The sequence below is a fragment of the Catharus ustulatus genome, chromosome 1 (genome assembly GCF_009819885.2).
Source record: "Catharus ustulatus isolate bCatUst1 chromosome 1, bCatUst1.pri.v2, whole genome shotgun sequence".
Taxonomy (NCBI): Eukaryota; Metazoa; Chordata; class Aves; order Passeriformes; family Turdidae; genus Catharus; species Catharus ustulatus.
Genome location: NC_046221.1, coordinates 158,886,361 through 158,903,940, shown reverse-complemented (window position 1 = coordinate 158,903,940; position 17,580 = coordinate 158,886,361). Strand labels below are relative to the sequence as shown.

General features: G+C 43.6%; 1 protein-coding gene across 4 annotated transcripts in view; it reads left to right on the top strand.

The window, feature by feature from the left end:
* Nucleotides 1-3,914: 3,914 nt before the first annotated feature.
* The window catches only part of FAM135B (family with sequence similarity 135 member B), a 219,138-nt gene continuing 205,472 nt past the window's right edge, over nucleotides 3,915-17,580 (top strand). For 3 of the 4 annotated variants that reach the window (XM_033076038.2, XM_033076055.2, XM_033076045.2), the window contains exon 1: nucleotides 3,915-4,191. The gene's annotated coding sequence lies outside the window, so the exon portion shown is untranslated. The remainder of the gene's footprint in view (nucleotides 4,192-17,580) is intronic. The other variant, XM_033076063.2, reaches the window with a different exon arrangement.

The following is a 17,580-nucleotide window of genomic DNA, read 5'->3' as shown; positions in this document are numbered from 1 at the left end:
CTCAGCACTCCAGGTGGGATTTCACAGGAGCTGAGCAGAGGGGCAGAATCACCTCCTCTGACCACTCTCCTTTGGACACTGCTCAGGATTCTGTTGGTTTTTCATCAACCACCACCCCTGAGTTCTCCTCAGGGCTGCTCCCTTCGCTTCTCCACCCAGCCTGTCAATGTCTGGGATTGCCATGACCCAGCTGCAGGAACTTGTACTTTGCTTTGTGTACCTTCATGAGGTTTGCCCAGCCCTACCTCTCCAGCCTGTCCAGGTCCCTCTGGATCCTTCCTTTCCCTCCAGAATATGGGCACCAGGATGTCGTGTGGGACAGCATCAAACACCCTGCAGTAGTCCAGGTAGCTGATGTCAGTCACTCTGGCCCATCCACCAACACTGCACCATTGTCACAGAAGGTGACCAAATTGGTCAGGCATGAGCAGGCAGTTCATAAGAAGTTTGTAGTTCTAAGCTTATTTCAGTTATTTTAAGATTTTTCTTTTTTTTTTAAATTTAAACCTGCTCTCAGAATTTTTACAATTACTATCACACTCCAGCTCTGGTAGTGTAGAGATTGGAGCCTACACCCTGCAGAAATGTTTACAAGTGCAGTGTGTGCCCTGCAGCACGGACTGGATGCTCCAGTGAACATCTATTAGTTATCCTGCTACCTAATGGGAATATCTGTTTCAGGTTATTATTAAATAACCCAAAGGCTCCACACAAAGAATCCAGAATACAAATTTTTCTGCTTATGACAAGATACAGGGCACTAAGCATGTCCAAGGATGTCTGTGCCATAGGGATTGCAGCCAGTCTGGGAACATTCATCAGCTACACAGGCCCTGAGACATCCTCATTGCTGAAACCTCAGTCTGCTGTGGGGCTAAGGTGGCACTTAAGAGACATTCCCTGAAGATATGTTTTGGTTTAAAAGTTTGTTGACAGGCATCAGGGCTCAGATGGCTGATTTGGTGGGATGGTTCTGAACTGGAGTTAGGGATGGGGATTTACCTTTAGCTCTGGATGTTGTAGATAAATACAGCTAAGCAAGTCAGCCCTTGTTTTTCCTATCAATAGGGAGAGAAAAAAGAGGCACAAGGGAGAATTCACCTGATTTGCTTTAGAAATCTGTGTTAGGCTAAGTTGATTTGCCTATATTTAGTATTTAAAGCAAAAAGTTAATCCAGACATGACTAAATCTAGATGCCTAGTACCATCTGAGATGCCCAGAGGGGTCAGTAATTCCTTAGCAGGTCTGCAAGACATAGGTTCTATCTTTAAAAACTAATGCTGTGCTTAAAAACGCAGCCTTTCCTCTCAACTCTGTCAAGCACATCTGTGATGTGTCCTTTCCTTATTGAATCATATCTCCCTATGAAATCAGCATGCTTTACATACTGTAACACCACTTATCTCCCCAGTGAATGATGCAAGTCATCGATCCCACTGGACCTTCTTGCATGACTGAGGGAAAATGAAACTATTTTACCTTTTTTTTCTTTTTTTTTTTTCTTTTCTTTTTTTCCCCCCTGTGCTTTGTTAGATTTTTAAATCTACTCTGTCCTCACTTGGCACAGTTGAAGATGCCCACTTTGCAGGGTACAGACAGAGAGGTACCAAAGCCATTTGTTTTAGTGGACTCTGCATCTCCTTCGAGGTGGATTTCCCCTCTGTTGCAGATTAGCACCAGCAAGAGAATTGAGGTGGGCAATTCCTCAGTGGTATCACACAGAGACACTGAGCCAAAGAATCTGAAACTAGAGGACAATTCTCTCCTGCTATTCTTAGGTGTCTTCTTGAAATAAGTGATGCAGCTTCCAAAAGAAAGCCCCAATAAGCAAACTTGGAAAATATAATCTTGCAAACTGATTACACACACCTCAGCAGGTACATTTTGCAATACACATTCTGATTTAGCAGAAATAAGATCTGTCTGTGGTCTCAGTGATCTATCAGAATAACCATGGGTTTTCCTGTCAGCTGGTAAATCATGGAGTGGGTGATTTAGATGTGTTCACCATCATTACTGCAATGAGATCTTCTTTCCCTGCATTCAAAATTACAGCAGGAAATCTCCTGGGCCACACATGCAGCAAATATTTTTTAGCTCTTGAGAAGGGTTTCAGGATCCTGTCTAATTTTACATGCATTACACTTTTAAAGATTAAAATAGATAACATATTTCTTATTTCTTTTCAGAGTGCTAAAAAGTCCCTTTGAGTCAGCTATTCCATATAATCTCTGAGCAGACACCAAAATTGTTGCCTAAAAGAAGATTAATTAAAAAATCTTTGGGGATAATGGTTTATAAGATACTTGGAGCCTGTGAAATCAGAAGTTACTTCAAGGAGGTCTGACAGTGTATGCTGGCTGGCACTTTTTCCTCCTCAATCAGATAGTTCCAGTTTCTCCCACAGTCATGAGCTATATAGAAAATGATTTTATATGAACCAGATTATGACTCTGCAAATGAACACAGTGTGGAGACACTGTCTTCTAGAATATCTTGAGAAATGCTGCCAACAGCACACCATAGAATCATAGAACTGCTTGGGTTTGAAGGGACCTTAAAAAACATTTCATTCCAGCTTCCCTGCTAGGGACAGGAATACCTTCCTGTCCACTAAATGAGGTTGCTCCAAACTCCATTCAACCTTGCCTTGAACATTTCTGGGGCTGGTGCATCCACAGCTTCTCTGTTCCAGGGCCTCAGCAGCTCTACAGTAAAGAACTTTTCCCTAATATCTAATCCATACCTACTCTCCTTCAGTCTGAAGCTATTCTTCCTTGTCCTGTCACTACCTGCTCTTGTAAATAATCCCTGTCCATCTTTCTTGTAGGTTCCCATCTTCTATAACCATTTATCCAGGTTTGATACTTTAATAGAAAATACCATCCAGTTCATTTTCCTGGTGCCTCAAGCTCATAGATTCATTTTATCTGCAGCATTCAGGCTGCAAGCAGAGATCTGGCAGCAGTAAGCAAATCCCTTTAGAAAGTTTCCACCAGCGATTTTTCTTTTATTTTTTTCAGTATTTTTAAGACAGGGTTTCACTATGCCCTGCAAACAGTACCAGCTCCTGAAAGAACTGTCATAGCTTAGGAGCACTACGTAACTTTGCACTGACATTTTGGGATGGAAGTGACATTTGATTGCCGTGACCTTGTTGTGTCTTGTGATGTTCCAGTGCAAAATGAGGACCTCACAACATGCCTCTCTGATAGATAAATGGCAGCTGAATGCCTTGATTTCACGTCTCTCCCGGTTAATACTCTGTATTTTGATCATGTGGTAGTCCATTCACCTGAGGTATTTTTCCTTTCTTATTTTCAGACCATTAGACAAAAGCAAAGTTCAGCTTATTTGCTTGATGCATGAAAGAATTAGTGTCCTGTGCTGTGAAAGTGGGTTCCTTTCTGGAAGGTTTTTCTGTCAACATTTGGTGGTTAGAGGCAGTTCTCTGTCACACAAGGAACTCAATTCTAGGGGGATTCCTCTATGCAAAGAAACCTTTACTTGATAAGACGGTAACTTTTAAGTCCCAATTTAAAGGCAGAGGGTTAACCTTTAGTTTAAAAAATAAAAAGTTTAAAATTGCATCACAGCAGCAACTTTGAAAGTCATCCCCTTCCCCAGCTTTGCTGTCTTGCTCAGTTCTTTATAAAAATGCAGAAACCCGCTAAAAAAGGAAACTTCTCCCTCCTGGAAGCCGGGATTTGACCTTTGCAGGGCAGCGAGCTCTCTGCCGACAAGTGCAGAATGCGAACATTTTGGATGCATCACTCCATCTGCTTTCGCAGAGCCCAGGCCGTGCCAAGGAGTGACCTCCATGGTCTGTCCCTGTCCCTAGGAGAGGCTCTGGGTGGTGTCCCCGTGCTGCAGCCCGGGGGCTGCCTGGCAGCCCTGGGTTCCAGCAGATCCGGCTGCTGGGGCAGCTGTTGCTCTGAGCGGTGCCGAGTTCCGTAACCATGGCAACAGCATCACCGCCAGCATCCTCCTCCTCCTCACTCGGCTCTCCTCCTCCTCGGCATCATCAGGAGCAGCAGCAGCAGCAGCAGCCCTGGCAGGAGCCAGAGCCCGGCAGCCGAGGCTGCAGCCAGCTGCTGCCAGCCCCTGCACCGGGCACCCGCTGCTCCCGGGGGGAGCAGGGCACAGGGAGCTGAGGGAGCTGCACTGCAGAGGGACCCCGGACAGCCCAGGTAAGAGCTGCGGGGCTGCTCGCAAACTCCCCGGGATCGATGCGCTGTGTGCCTGCCGTGTGTTTGCGTGCGAGTTTCCCGGCTGGCTCCTTCCAGCAGCAGGGCGATGACAATTCCAGGCAAGCATGTTTTCCGGCTCATGTTCCCCATCTCTGCCATACTGTCCCTCTCTCTCTCTCTCCTCCACCCAGATACATAAGGAATAGTAAATAATGTTCTAAAAGGTTGTCAGAAAATGGGATGGTGGGGGTTCCAATGTGATCAGAGTGGGGAACGGCTGCGCTTCTAAAATAAAAGTGGGCAGCAGCCGCGGAGCAAAGGTTGGCGTGGTAATTAATAACCCTTAAAGAAAAAAAATTATGCGACAACGCACTTCTGTCTCTACCCACCCTACAAATAAATCTCTCATCATATTCAGTAGAGAGCTTTAAGGCACAAAGGTATATGAATAGACAAGACTAGAAACCTCACTGTAGTCCACAACTGTCAGGTTCACATTGAGTGCTTTAAAACCAGACTAAATTATTATAATATCAATGCAGTTATACCTGAGAATATATGTATGTATAGAATTGCAAAAATACTGCTCTTAAACCTTTATACCTCCTAAGAAATAATAATAATAAAAATTATATTAAAGGTGTGTGTCTGATGACCACACAGTAAATGATGCTTGCTTCATCTGTTGTGAGAAAGCATGTAGTGAGTACATTTCAAAAGGTAGGAAGAATAGTTCTGATCAAAAAGCACGTGAGGACAGTCCTTGTCATTTTACAAAGAGAAGAGATACAAAGCTGTGGAGTGTCCTTGTGCAGGCAAATAGATGAGCGTGAGTGCGTGTGTCTGAGGAGCACGAAGGGGGGACCATAAGAAGTAAGTTTAAGCCAAGTGTTTAAGCTGTGAGTGTTTGCTGTGTAATGACTGCAGAGAGCTCTTTCCACTTCCACAGAACTATTTTTATTTCTTTGTTTGTTTGTTATTGTCAGCAGTAAGGAGAAAGAGATGTGATGCTGCTGCTGTCTCTGTCTCCTCTAAAACCCTGTTCTTCCTCTCTTGTGTCCCTTGTCCTCTCTAAATCATTCCTGTCTGTGTAGGTGGAAATGCTTCCTAATTCAAACATGGGGATGGTCTGGGTATAACCCAACACAATTTCTTGTATACTTGGGTGTATATATATTTACATATATAGATAGCCTTGTACATAGGCTAAGAGGCACCTGCCTCTCATGTTCAACCTGATTTGAAAATCAGAGTGGTTTTTGGTCCCTATCCTGCATTTTGCTATATCTCTAGATCCTCCTAAATCAGCAGGAGCTGGAATATAATTTAAGTTTATAGGTACAGAACAGAGGGCAGGAATGTGCCCACCTTTTCTCTGTGTTTACAAACATTCTCCTCCTGCAGGCTACAGACCAAGGAATTCGGGTAGGCAGGACCTCATGTCCAGTTCTTATGCTGAAGTGCTGTAAAAATCACTTGGGAATTATGTTCCATCCCAAGGGAAATTGGTTAGGTAAAGGACAGGAAAAAAAAAATATAGGCAGCTATTTTGAATCAGTGCTTCGATTTGAAAAATTTATTGAGGAACTTGACCTCATCACAACAGGTCTTCTCTACAAGAGGCTCTTTGATCCGTGGTAATGACAGTGCTCACAGACACCAAGTTTAACTGAAGAGGATGATTTTGGATACTTACATTAATTAAACTAAAGCACTGTAGGGCTACAGTCCTTAAGAGTCTGGGCACATTACAAGGTGCATTTCTGCATGAGATTTGGTGTTTGCTACAAATGCAAATAATACTTAAATCTTGAGAATTCTTTGTAATGACAGAGAGGGAATAAAAGTGCCTGTCAAAAAGCCTGTAAAAAGAGCACAAACCTGATCATGTGTCTGACACTGAGACACCAGTGGCAGAGCCACAATCCTGTTTACATGTGTTGCAGAGATGTACAGTGCATAATCCAGGGGCAGCTCAGTGAGGCACACAGCAGTGACCCTCTCATCAGCACAGGCAGATGATTGAAGGTCAGAGGGCTCTGGGTATTACACATTAACACTCTGCAGTATTCCTACACCGTCCTACTTTGCTGCTAGCAGTGGGCAGGTGATTAGGGAGAAGCCAGAATTTGTACATGGACTTTTGACTGCTACAGGGCTGAAAACTTCTATTAGAAATGACTCTAGGTAAGGCAAGGAAGCTTGATGTTTTCATGATCACTGCTTGGCCATAGAAATCCTCTATGGAGTGCTGTTCATGGAAAGTCAGGGCACTGAGGCTGATACCAGTGGAAACAGCAAGGATGTTCCCCACCTCAGACATCCAGTATTTAATTCACAGTGTCCCCCAGTCCTGCAGCTCTTTCCATTGCTTAACCTGGAAAGCTTAGGAGAGATTCTTTTTTTTATTTTCATTTTGCCTTATGGCTTTTTCTATTATATTTCCTTAGTTTAGTAATAGATGGGAACACAGACTTTCTTTTGTTTTGTGCATGGCTGTTAAGAGCTGCTCCCTCAATGCTCACTTATTGTTCACTAGCACCATTCTAAGGGGAAAAAATTATATCTCATGATATAACTAAGCATCTTTTAAAATCTCACTCCTAATGTTCATTAGTCACCCACTGTGGCTCTCAGAGCTCAGAACAAAAGAAGACTTACACAGTAGTTGCTGTTCTAAAGTCAGCATTTGCCAACAGGTTGAGGCAGGAATTTTGGAAATGCTGCAGCCAGGGTTTGGGTGTTTTTTGTTGGCTTTTGTTGTTTTTATTTTTTGGGATTTTTTTTGTTTTGTTTTTTTGTTTTGGTTTGGTTTGTATTTTTTATATAAGGAAGATGCTTTTTTCCAGATCCTGCTCTGTAGTAAGCTGAAGCAAAAGATGATTTGAAGAAGAATGTTGTACCTTGCCTTTAGTTTAACAATGCTATTTATTTTATTTTGAACCTATGTGTACACTGCTATTTGTTATTCTATTCAATAATCATACTCTGTTATTTTCCTTTCTGAAATGTTATGTTTTTCCTTTACATTCTATTGTGATTGGCTAGATTCACTGCTAAATGAGACAGACACTTAACCAAGGAAAAGTTTTCCCTGTGAGGAGGGGGATGATGGGATCTTTACATTAGGAACTGGACACTGCTCTGTCTGTCTGGTTCCCTTAAAATTATGTACCCAAACCATACTTGATACAGAAATAACCTTTTTTTTTTTTTTTTTTTTTTTTTTGCCAACTTCCATCTTCTTGCAGAGTCAGACTGGCCTTGGTAGGTTCTCTTAGTCTAAATGAGACCCATGATGATGCAATGGGAACCTTTGTGCCCACTGAGCAGATACCCCATCAGCACTGGGAGGGTTAAAATTCCTTCCTGGTCTGTTGGCTCAGGTGGTGTCAGCTTTTTGGTTTCTCCTCTCTGCAACCCCTGGGGTCCATCACTTTCCTTGCTCCTGGTTTGAAACCTTCTTCCCCCAACTGGTGAGGCAATCTGGGTTGTCTGTGCCTGCCCCAGCACAGCTCTGACAGAAGTGTGTCCACAAGCACAAACAGTGCAGGTGTCTCACTTTGTGTGCATCTCCTCTGGTCTCCCCTGTTCCCAGTTCCCTCCCTTGCATGCTGGTGGTGCCTGACATGCTGCAAGAGCCTCAGGGCTGTGATGGAGCATGACCTGTGCTCACACTGCTCCAGGAGGCAATGGGCTGAAACCACCTGGGCAGCTGTGGCTGCTGGGCTGATCCTCCTTCAGAAGGTCAGCACCATGACATGCCTGATCTCAACTTGTTGGGAGAGTGAGTCAGAAGCTGGCTTCCTCCAAATGTTCCAAATCCAAGAGGATATGATTTTATTCTCTCTCTAATCCTATTATTAGTGCCTGCAATGTTAAGGACTCTGTTATTCAGCAGTTTTATTTCTTCCCAGTTCCACTGCTGCAGATGGAGCATCCAAACAAAGTGTAAAAGGAAGAATTTCTTCATTTTGTACACTCAGATGCTGCTGACATCCATGTGCTGCCCTGTATAGAAAGATAATACCTTTTTTTTTGGGTGGAGGAAGCTCTCTCTGGTCCTCCTACAAATCTGCCAGAAATCTCAAGGCATTTCTGCTTCTCTCTTGGGTTCAGACATGCCTCGGTGTGGATTCTTTGTTTCTGTAGCCCCCACACCTCTGACCTGGCTATTTTTCAATACTAAGATTATTTTCAGCGGTCACAGAGGGTCTCACAAAGTTTACTTCTCTCACTGCACATGAGGCACTGCAGGTAAATGCAATATCCTGATATGCTCTTCCTACCTGTTGTGTTTTCCCATCCTTAGGATCACGGGAATAAGACAACATCAGCAGTACTTTGACCTTTTCCTTGTATATATACCCACCAAATTCTTGATTTTATAGTAGTATATCTAGTATATTTATATAACAATATATGTGTATTTAGTAGTCTACTAGTATACTAGTAGTATATCTAGTATATATATATATATAATACATAATATGTGTATCTAGTAGTTATATTCATCATAATTCCTTGTTATTTGTTCTTAGCTACGTGGTGTTGTCATGAACAGCTAAGGCCTTGTGCACTCCACTGGAATTTAGAGGTGAAACTGCAAGTGTTAAACAACAGACTTGTACTGAAAATGCATAGCACTGGTGTGACAGTAAATTGATATTTGTCTTATTTGCATGGAAACTTCAAACTCTGGTCACTGGCTTTTGAGGATTCACAGAATGCAGCACAATATGGGAATTTTCTTATTATAACTTGGCTTGGTAGGGACCACCTGTGCTGTTAAGAACCTGATGCCACCATTTAGCAACCTGGGGAGGACCAGGCTCTTTCTTGGTCCAGCTAGTTGGGCAAAAAATCCTCCTTGTTGTATTGCTGTGCAGATCTGCACAACTGGGAAGGAATCCAGCTCTGCACCATCTTCTAATGTGTAATTCTGGTTTCTCTCATTGTTAACATTGCATTTATATCTGAGGCTGGCAAGCACAGTCCCATTACCTTTTTATGGCCCTAAAGAACGTGAGTATTATTTGGAGGATGTGGCTTGAATGAAATATGGCTTGTAACTTGGTCAATTTGTCAACCCATACTGCCAAAACCATTGTGGCAGTAGGAAAAGCAATCCTGTTGCATGAGAATGATTTCTTAAAGAACAGAGCAAAAGGACCAGAATTTCCATCCATTGAATCCTAGACAAGAGAGAAATTTCAGTATGAAAATTTCCATTTCTGTAAAATTATCTCCTCCTTTCCACTCATAGCCTCTTGTTCTGCTCAGTGGCTTTGGCTTGACCTCATTGCAGGGAGATGATGCCTACAGATGAAGTAACCTCATATTCTTCCTAAATAGGCCCTTGGCTTTTAAGTGGCAGTTTGAGGTGTCTGCATGAAACCACCGATTTTATTTGCATAAAAAAGTTTCCCATTTGTTTCAGAGGTGATGGGGCAGAATGGGGCAACACCCACTTTTGGGAGGTCGCATCTCTGTGTACTCTACTTTTCTGGATTTGTGTGCTTTAAAAAGAAATTAGGTTCTTACTGGTGTTTTGGTTTCTGCAGAGGACTCTGGGCTACAGGTTTTGATCTGGCATTCTGCCAGTACCTGTAGCAACTGCTCCCCCTCTGTGTGACTGAGCACCTGAGTGCTGCAGGTACTGGCTCACATCTGCACAGCTCTCCTGTGTTATCAGGGCCCAACTACCCCACGTCACAGCACACGAGGATCTCTGTGGGACGAGGCAGATGGATTTCATTAGAACTGAGCAGTGTGTGCTGCTGCAAGTGTCTCTTCTTACAGGTGCTTACAGAGTACACTGCCCTGCATAATAAACCTGTTCTACACCCTGCAGCCACACAGCCCTATTTATTTTCTTTTCCTGCCTGCCTTGGTTTAAAATCTCAGCTGAAAACTTCTCTTTTCTGTCCGTGCCTCATTGTTTTCTCTCCGTTTCCCTCTCCCTTTGCAGCTGTGTTTAGGCTGCGCTGTGTGAGGTTGCAGCTTGCCATGGTAGATGTTAGAGGAAATAAAGTCTCATTGTGTGATGTTCCAGAGGGCTGTGCTCCACAGCCACCCAGCCCCTGCACCACTGGAGGATGTTTGCCACTGACCTCAGGAACAGCAGGAGCCATCCCCGTGCACAAAAGTCTTTTCAGAAGGGAAGATAATGCACAAGGCTGTGAAGAGATTGTTGTTTGAGAAAGGCAGAAGCCTGAACCCTCTCGGTCGAAAAGCTTTTGTTGGCTGCCATGGATGGATCAAAGTCAAGCTGCTGTTTTTGCCTGGGATGTCACAACCACCTGAACATTCCTTGTCTTTGCCTGGGGAAGCAGGCAGCAAAGTCAGGGGCATTGTGAGGCAGAAGAGGGACAAGGCAGAGAGACATTTTTTAGCAAGGCTACTCTTTTTTGAGAGAAGTCCATATGGATGAATGGATGAAATGGAGATGAATTATAATTCCAGAAGGTTATGTGAAAAGCCCTTAGATGTTTTCTTTCTTTTATGGTGGGGAAGGGAGGAATAGATTTTGGATTGCATCAATTCATTTGGATTGCTTCAATTCTTTTGGATTGCATCAATTCTTTTGTCTGATGAGGGAAGAAAGATTGTTGGAAAAAACAGAAAAAAAAATAGAAAAAATGTGCCAATGAAAAAACTAGTGAGGAATGATCATCCGACTCTTGCTAATTTTTAGTAACACTGTAAATTAGGCCTTGTTTTCTTTAGGTGCCTTGTGTTGGTAGTGGGTGACATTAGTGCTTTATTAAACTCACTGTGCTGGGGAGCTCATGGGTTTAGTGCAGCTAATAATAATAATGCCCTGACTGAGAAACAGAAGGTGGGATAGCTCAGCATCAGACATTGGAGTGCAGAAATAGTTGCTGCTAGTTGAACTAAAAATACACATCAGCATAGCCCTCTTGCCTACAGCAGCACATGCTGAGCACACTTTGGACACTGGCAGTGGGGGGAACGGCTTCCCTTTGTTTTTGGCAGCTGCTGGATCAGCATGCTCTGTGGTGTGACTGCCTAACGCTACCTTAGGTGTGCAAGGCCCCTCAGAGCAAGTTAATTAATATCCTTGGAAAGTGAATCATTATCCAGGGTCATAAACAGACTCTATAGGGTGAAATGGGCTGCACCAGATGAGTTGTTAAGCCAGTTTGCCCCAGGGTGGGACTTTGTGATCATGGAATCACCCAACAACTTGGGAGTGACCGGCAGCAGGGACTGAGATGTAACCATGGCTACTCTGATCCACTGCTCCCTGCTCCTGCTTGGGGACAAACAGCAGATGTCAAGATCACTGCTGAATTATGACCCTTGGAGTTATTGCTGCACAACCTGGTAAAAGAGGTTTATCCATTTTTTTCCTACCATCTCCCAGGTTTTACCCAGCCTCTCCACCTCACGGGCTCTCCATGGGTGAAATTCAGTTTAGCATGTACACGTTTTTCTGCTATGGGCTTCAAAATCTCCATGACCAGAAGCTAAAAGTGGCCCAGATGTAGTGGGGATGGGGTACCCTGAAATAGGTTAGTTAGATGAAATTAGGACACACCTAATGCCTGAATCAGCAGTGCAACATGGATGTCTGCTGCACTGTCAGATGGTAGATCAAAGGTGAGGAATGCCTTGTAGATGAATCATAGAACCATAGGACAATTTAAGTTGGAAAAGACCTTTAAGTTGATCAAGTCCAATCTCTAACCCAGCACTGCTGAGATGTGGAAAAGTGCTGGGTGAAAAGAGGGAGTTAATTGACTGTGTTGGGCACGAGTGATGAGACATTGTCTCCAGATAAAGGGTGCAAACACAAAGTGCTGAGACCATGAAGACAAGCAGCAAAGCCTGAACGCTCTGATTTGAAATTCCTGCATTATGTGTAGTAAATCCCAGCTGTGGTGGGACTCCTTCACTTGTTTGAATATTGAGACCTGTGTCTGGAATAGGAATGGCCAAGGATATGGCTGTACTCTGGTCACCACACCTGCAGGTAGGAAATACAGGGGCTGCATCTTCTCTCCTGCTTTGCTTCCCCTCCCAAAGTCAGGTACAGGCACAGGTGCTTCCCTCAGAGCAGAACCTGTCAGGATATTGCATGAAGAAATGTCAGCTAACAGAACTGGTTTTATAATATCTAACACAGAGGTAAGCCCTTTCCACAGTGCACATGAGCTTTTTTGTTTTTAAATTTTTTTTTAAAAAATATTTTTATTATTACAACCAGGAGATCCAAGGACATCAATGTCCTTTGTGTCTCCTCTGGCACTCTTTGGAGCTTGAGGGTTCAGCTGGAAACAGAGCAGGTAAAGCACAGAGGGTTTTTTTTTTCTCTTGGGATAGGTACTTCTTGTGTGGACTTCCCTGAGTTGAGGCTACCTTAATAAAGGGAGTGCCAGGAATGACAAACCTGTCTTTCTTAGCCAGTCTTAGCTTCTTTCTGGGACTGCTATTGGGCTTACTCTCTGATGAAGTGAATAGCAAAAGGCTATTTTTGTTCACAGGATAGTAGGATAACTCTGGTTGGAAGGAGCATCTATTCCAATCATGCTAAAATCAGGGTCACCTCCCGGGTCAGACCATCCTTCTTTGGGTTTTATCTAGCCCACCTTTTTATACATCTATAACAGAAAGTGAGTGGCCTCTAAAATTCTCTGAATTGTCAGGATCAGGGTCATGAGGAGGTTTCAGAGAGAGTTTTGAGAGACAGGAGGTCTGGCCGCAGGGGCAAAGAGCATTTCCATGAGGACTTCTGACCGTGGGGATATCCAGGGGAAACTGGCAGCAGCTCTGAGAGTGGTGTGCAGAGCATGACAGAGGTGAAAATGAACTTATCAAAAGCCTTCTTGGGCTGTCAAGGGCAGGTTTATTCCTCAGCTTAAGTGGCTTCCTCTGGGGATTTGTGGAATAGGCAGTGCCAGGGGGAAGGTGCTGATTTTGCAGTGGGTCTGCCTTGCCCTGTGTCTGTACATGGTGGGTGACTGCTCTGGGAGATAATGCCTCAGGTCAGTGACTTAATTATGTCTGGTTTGGAGACCTTTTCCATGCCTGAGATAGCTCAAGGCTTACAGGATGGCCTCTGGAAGAACCATCCTGCTCAGCAGCAATAATCGCCAATTACTAAGAAAAGATTGCCTTCCTCAGTCATCCCCCACTGGTCCCATCTTCCCACCAAACGCTCTGCTTGTGAAATGTTTTCTTCCAGGACTGGTGCCACTGATAATCAGAACCCTCACATCACAGAAACATTTTTAAAAGGGTTTGAGGGCCAATTATAGAAATGTTTCCCCTTTTGTAAAACAGCTTGGGACTTGTAAACATATTAAGTCCACATATCTCTAAATAATTCATGATGATGAATTATTTACTTGTGTAAGCTGTGTTTTAAGTAAGGAAATTTTTTCCCTAATATGAGGGAAATAAAAACATTTTAGATAATTTTGAAGGGAGTAGTTGCCATTTCATTCTTTTGGGTTTTTTGTGTTCCAATTGATTTTTCCTATGAGTGTGTTCCTCAGGAGAGGCTGATACCAGGTGTGAAGTGTGTAAAGGTGACTTCCTCAGCACAAAAAACCCACAAAACCTTTCAGCAGAATAAGGTTTATCAGAAATCATGGAGTCTACTTCACGTTGTAGATGAGTGAAGATTTTAGAACTTAGAATTTTATAACCATTGTTTATTTTCCAGATGAAATTGAGGATGGCAAATTCAATCCATTCAAAGTAAAGGTGGATGCTGTTACTATGGAGTCCTTTGCATGATGCTTTTAGGTTTAAGCCTTATTTATGAGATTATTTTGAACTTTGTCCCTTTTATATATATATATATGGATCATTCTGTTGCATTTTCTTTTCTCTCCCCTTCCTTTTCCTCCCTCAACAACAGATGATTTTGAAGACAGCATGAATGAAACAAAATGTTGGCATGGTCTAGCTGAATTTCCTGACAAGATAAACATTAAGTTAAATGTGAGACATATGCCTTAGTGTGTGACTGTAATTTTGTGAGTTCTTTTATATGTTATGGTTGGCAACAGAATCCCTGTAGCTTATTCTGGCTAGAAAGAACAGTATTTCTTAGTCCTAAGACAAATATGTGATTTGAAATCTGTATTTGCTACCAGCTGTACTGTGTGAGTGCTGAAGTGTATCCTGGTTATAAATACTGTCCATTCCAGTTCCTCTCATCATCAAAGATGGTCATTCAACCACGGTGCATTTGTGATGGGGATAATGTTCTTACCAGAATTCCTCTTTTCTGCCTTCATCCCATCTTTGGGTTAAACTGTCTGAAGGTGATGCTCCTCCATTTGCTCCCCCTGTGGAATGCAGGCTTGCATTGGGTGAGAATATTTCCTTTGATGCAAGATTAGAGAGATATTGGCTCTAGCTCATCCTGTGAGACTTTGGTTTGTGCAGCCAGACCACCAGAGGATAAATGGTGTGCCCTTCCCCAGTCCCCTCAGTTTTGGGGACCACTCATGTAATCTTGGAGTACTTTGAACTGCAATGAAATTTGCTCACCCTTCCTCACATTTTTACACAATGATCCCCATGCTGAAATGACATTGATAAATCTCCTGTGGTAATATTTAGGCCTAGGAGTGTATTTTGTCTGAGACCCTGATATCTATTTTAGTTTTCTTTAGTAGAATCAGCTTCATTCAAAGTAGCCACCAGCCTTCTTTTTGTGAACAGGGCAGAGAAATAGGTATTTCTAAGGCACTACCTAGATAACTCTAAAAATGCATGCTTTAGGACAGAAAAGTCATGCTCAAGCTTTGTCTTCAGTGCCTGAACAGGAGCCTGGACAAATAGTTGAGGAACAGCCATTTGTACTGTAGATGTATGTCCTTTTACCAAATGTAAACTTATTTATTGTCAAAATATGGAACAGGGGACAGACATCCCAAACCTTCCTTATCCCTCTGTTCCAAACACCCTTCACATTTGTCTTTATGGCATAGTTTTCAGTCAATCACACACATTCCTACTGCCTCTGCCATCACCTTCCTCTGTGTGATGCCCCACTCTGGATTCCTGGCTGGTTGCTGGACTAGCACAGGGGAAAAAAAGATGAAGCAATCCTAGCATTGCTTCACATTATGCATACTAAAAGATTTTGGTTCTAAGACACAATCAGGGAATAAATAGCAAATTTGGCAAAAATGTAGCCTGTTCACAAACAGCATTTGAACTTGAAAGATGCAAAGATCCATGAGCCAGCTGGGAGAACAGAGGCACTGTCCCTTGCTTAGCCTGGTGCCCAGCTGCAGCAGGACATCCCTGGGATGCACAGCCAAGGGTGCTTCACCCAAGCAGAGCAGCATCTGCTCCTTGCCCCTGAGAGAGCTGGTTCAGAGACAGCTCATGCACACCTCTGTAGTGGTTCAGAGATGCAGTACCCTTTGTTTGGAAGAGTAATTTAGCACTTTGTGTGGGTGCATTTATGGGAACACACAGATCCTCTTAAAGAAATAGGCACGCTTCTGGTATTTGCAGAGGTTATGGTTGCACATTAAGAGAAAAAAAAAAAACCAAAGTAAAACACATTTAGTGGAGGAAATTTCCATTATTCACCAGCACTTCTTATTTGTACCTTAGTAACTTATTCTGTGTGGGGAAAGAAGAGGAGTTGGAAGCTGATTTCCAGAAGGATGAAGTATGCCTGGTACTTTGTAAATCGACAAACTTGTGGAAAGAATTGCACCTGAAGGTTTAATTCCTACAACTGCTATTAGAGTGGCAATAAGAGAGGCTGAGGATGCAAGGATACAGAGCTATTGGAAATTGTCCAAAGGACAGTGAAGATGGTGAAGGGCCTGGAGGGGAAGCCACACAAGGAGTAGCTGAGGTCACTTGGCTGAAGAAGAGGAGGCTGAGGGGAGAGACCTCGTTGTAGTCCACACCTCCCTCAAGAGGGGAAGATGAGGAGCAGGCACTGATCTCTTCTCTGTGGTATCCAGCAAGTAGGGTCAAAAGAACAACATGAAGCTGTCAGGTGAGGTTTAGTTTGGACATTAGGAGAAGGATTTTCACCCAGAGGGTGGCTGGGCACTGGAACAGGCTCCCCAGGGGAGTGGTCACAGCACCAACCTTGAGAGATTTCAAAAAATATTTGGCAATGCACTCAGGCACATGGTGGGATTATTGGGATGTCCTATACAGGGCAGGAGTTGGACTCAATCATCCTTGTGGGTCTCTTTCAGCTCAGGACATTCTATGGTTTTGTGCTTCTATGAGGCTTGGCCATCACTGTCTCTATGGGAACTCTCTGGAATTTTCCTTTTTTTACTGTACAGCCTGAGCTTCCAATGTGTGTGGTTGCAGATTTATCCTGCCTCACGCACTGCAAGTCTCTCTGACTCTTGTTGAAGTCAAGGAGAGCAGCAGTATGATGCCAGGAATACCTGAGGCCTGAAGTGTGTAGAATTGAGAAGGAAAATTCAAGAATCCAGGGAGTAAACCAAGCTCCTGGCCCATGGCTGTCTTCCCCACTCCACACACAGGCCTGACACCCTGGGTCATGTTTTTAGACATTGCTGTGCCTCTGTCTCCAGCTGCCAAGAGCATCCCTGACAGCAGCCACTCTCCAGCTGGGAATGGCTGTGCTGCCCTCCCTGCCTGTGGCTGGGGCTCAGAGGATGCTGAGGTGCTGCTGCAGGTGCTGACATCAGTGCCTGCAGCTATCACTGGAATTTGTGGCCTTCCTCCAGCCTGTGTTTAGTCACTCCTGGTACAGCTGTGCTGGTTGTTGCTGTTCCTCTGTAGTGGATGATATGTTCTGGAGACTTGTTCCAGAAATTTTCACTCCTGCGTCCTCTTAGACATTGCTGACAATAGGTTAGGAAGAGAAATGGTGGCTTCTTCTCTCTCCACCAGTGTGCAATGCTCCACCAGTGACTGCTGTTCTGGTAGGACCAACCACAGAATCCTAGAACAGTTTGAGTTGGGAGGGACCTCAAGGATCATCTCATTCCAACTCCCCTGCCACAGGCAGGGACACCTTCCACGGGACTGGGTTGCTCAGGATCTGCAGGTCAAGAGCAAGGGTTATCACCAGGAGCCTGAACTATTCATTCAAACATTTTGCTGCTTCAGTCTGTAGCACTGGAACTGCTGAGGTAGAAGACAAACTCCTCCTTTTTAATTTTAAGGGCAATATTGATCATGTTTTGTTTATGAATATTTGTTGAGTCTCAGCACATCTACTGCAAGCCTCAAATCAGTGTTGAATGCATCCCTTTTTTTTTTTTTCCAGATCATTGATTTAATGATCAACAAAGTAATAAAGATGGTAGAAAATGCAGAATTATTATGCCTAGGTGAGATTTGTGGCACCTTAACAAAGCTGCCTGAAAGAAGATGAAATACTCTGTTGAT